Raw genomic sequence first — 3,753 nt, forward strand, 5'->3', positions numbered from 1 at the left:
AGTGTCTTGTCCTTACGGTGTCTCCCCCAATTTTTGGGCTTTTTACCTAAGTGAATCGTTATCATAAAAACTGCTGAACAAACATCATTTATTATTCTCCCCTTAATAATAACAGTACTAATTACTCTTTTTTACTACATACGAATTGCCTACCCTGCTTTCATTATTAACCACCAAAACCAAATATGCACATGTTTACCGAAAAAAATCAAGAAACCTCAATTAGATCAACATTCATTATCGTTTCACTAAGAGGAATAATTATTTTGCCACTAACAGTCATTATTCTTTAAACAAAAGACTTGAAGTTAAAAAAACTAGTGGCCTTCAAAGCCGTAAATAAAATGCAACCCTTCAGATCTTAGTATATTAACTACTACTCCGGAGTTACAGTCCGACATCATAAATATTGACTATAAAACCTAACAGGAGGTTTACTACACCATAAATAGATTTACCATCCATCGCCTAATACTTCGGCCATCTTATTTGCTTTGGAACGATGATTGTTTTCTACGAACCATAAATACATTGGTACAATATACTTAATCTTTGGAGCTTGAGCGGGAATAGTAGGCATATCACTAAGCCTTCTTATTCGCGCTGAACTCGGACGTCCCAGTAGCTTAATTGGGGATGATCAAATTTACAACGTAATTGTCACTGCCCATGCTTTCATTATAATTTTCTTCATAGTTATGCAGATCATGATTGTTGGATTTAGTAATTGATTAATTCCCTTAATATAGGAGCACCTGATATAGCATTCCCCGGCCTAAATAATATAAGACTTTGATTACGCCCCCTTCATTAACTCTACTATTAACTGGAAGCATTGTAGAAAGTGGTGCAGGAACTGGATTAACTGTACATCCTCCACTCTCCAGAGCCATTGTTCACGCTGGGGCCTCTGTTGACCTTTTTATTTTCTCCCTTCATTTAGCCGGTGTATCTTCAATCCTCGGGGCAGTAAACTTTATTACAACTGTAATTAATATACAAACCCCTGGAATGACTTTAGAACGAATACCATTATTTGTCTGATCCGTAGTAATTACTGCCGTGTTACTTCTACTATAACTTCCTGTACTAGCACGAGCCATTACAATACTCTTAACTGACCGAAACCTCAATACTTCCTTTTTCGATTCTTCGGTGGGGAGGACACTCTATTTTATATCAACAAATATTCTGACTATTTGGTCACCCTGAAGTTTACATTTTAATTCACCGATGATTTGGTAAAATTTCACATATTGTAACCCAAGAAAGTGGTAAAAAGGAAACTTTTGGTGTATTAGGAATAATTTAAGCTATACTAGCAATTAGATTCTTAGGATATATTGTATGGGCTCATCATATGTTCACTGTCGGCATATATGTTGATACTAGTGCTTATTTTACTGCCGCCTCAATAATCATTGCTGTACCAGCAGGAACGAAAGAATTGTCAACCCTCCTTCGTGTGACTTTTATAGCAAATGCGTAGCTCAAAACGCAGGGAGATTGTCCTCTGAACATTCTCTACAATGTTCGGGAAAATTCAGAAACTAATTTCATGGAAATAAACACATGCCAAGTTTCATGAGTAAACATTTACATTTTCAGTGAAGAATTATGTTATTAAAGTGTACTGTGTGTTGCGTAGAGGACGTAAAAAACATTATCAGATCACAACCCGCGAAGTCTGTATATTTCCTCTATTTGACAACGATGGTGAGATAGCAAACACATACAATCTGAATCGATGTTGATGATGGTTCTCAGGAAGCAAGGCGCAGCAGAGCTGACTCCAACCGCTTGTAATGATGATACTACCAAGATCTTAGAACGTGAAATAGGTATAGAAATTATACTGAAGACATGTAATACTTAGAAAGCTATTCCTCGACTGATCGTCTTAGAATGCTCTTCGTTGAATGCACGTCTTTGACTGCTCTTCTTCGAATGATCTCCTTCAAATCTTGGTAGGGTATTTATTTCGAACATGTCAATTTCCAAACTGCCACCTTGCTTCACGTCACTCCACGTGTTTGCTTATCTCTTTGCCTAAATTCACATTTCTGGAATGATCATCAAATAGACAAAATCTCCAGACGTCTATCCCCGTAATCTGACAGTTTTGTCACATCCCAAAATTTGTGTTGATGTTAACAAATAAATTTTACGACTCTCACAATAGTTCTTACTCTGCATTAATTCTTTGTTGTCCTTCGTCATCAAAACATTACACATTCACATGTCGGAATTTACATCTTACATAAAACCAAAACAATAACTTGGACAACAGTACAATCTCATCATAATTTTCTTCTACTTAATTTTACGTTTTGTAATTTCTTATCTTTAATATTATCTTCTAATTTTGTTTTCAATTTTGATACATTGTCTTTATTTGAGCCAATTATTATAAATTTTTAAAATATAAATTTATTTAACTCTAATTCCTCAACACGGCCCCCTTTGAAACGCAAAGGTGCTTCGCAGCTGATCCAATCGAAGTATGAGATTGGGAAATACAAAAATACAAACAATAATACAATATAAATATTGTTCCATCACCTCGAATTTAACATAAAATCATGATAATATTAACAAGATAATAATCTAAATACATATCTGCATAAGGTAATTAATTAAATCTTTACAATTTCGCGCATCTATCTACATAATTACAGGTATTAAAATCTTCATAGAAACGTTTTCCTGCCCTCTATGGTTTTTATTTATGTACTACAAACACTTAGATGCTCACTGAGTACTCGAACATATTGTTCTCTTCATTATTATATACGTATATCTTTAGTCTGAAGAGTCCCACATTGAAAATTCCTTTTGCTCTTCCACATTCATGGTCTCCAACTGATACATTTTTACTGACCTATCTCAGTTTTTATTCCACTTCATCACACTGTAATGATATACTAAATAAATTATTGATTATTAATTCCACACACTCGCAACAACACTTAAACATTTATACTCCATAGTCCTTCACCAACACAGATCATTTTATATTTTTTATGAACATAAGATTTTTATAACGCCATAATTATTAGCAAAAACCATGATAATCCACCATCATGTCTTTGGCAACACTGTCATTTCCGCAAATTTGCCTAATGTTCGAAAATTCCAAAGCATTGCCTTGAACGAAATCAAGAACAGATTTCCGCTTTCAGTGCGCGTCACTTCTAGTTGCGAAATAGATCCATTTTTCGAGTATCTGCCTAATTTCAATAATTTTACGGTTATATCACAAAAATCTGGCAAGGCACATAGCAGTTTTTATTTGTTTTTGTTTCCTTGTCCGTCGATCGTGTTTTCACCTCATTCTCTGCCCGTGAACAAGAAAAATCATCGTGTTTTAACGTACTCGTGGAATCCGCTGGACCTGCATTCTCCAACATTTTAGTGATGTCCTCTTGATTTTTGTTTTGTGGCTTGCTATCTGAAAATTCGCTATAATGTGAAATAACCATTCTCAGTGAATTGTGATCTGTGTTACTTTGATTACTAGTGTTTCGGAAAATAGTGTGTGGATTTATATCTTCATGTGTTGTTAACTTCTGTGTGCATGTTTTACTACTCTTATTTACTTTTGCATAAATCGGAATAGAGAGGTGCTGTTGGTGGGCCTATAATTGATTCTCATAAAAACTTTCAGAATTAGTTTCGCTTCTGGTACTAACAATCTTACAATTTTTACTGTCTAACTTCCCTATTTTAACTAGAATATAGCCTATAATCATA

Source organism: Thermobia domestica, chromosome 4 (genome assembly GCF_964235325.1).
Source record: "Thermobia domestica chromosome 4, izTheDome1.hap1.1, whole genome shotgun sequence".
Lineage (NCBI taxonomy): Eukaryota > Metazoa > Arthropoda > Insecta > Zygentoma > Lepismatidae > Thermobia > Thermobia domestica.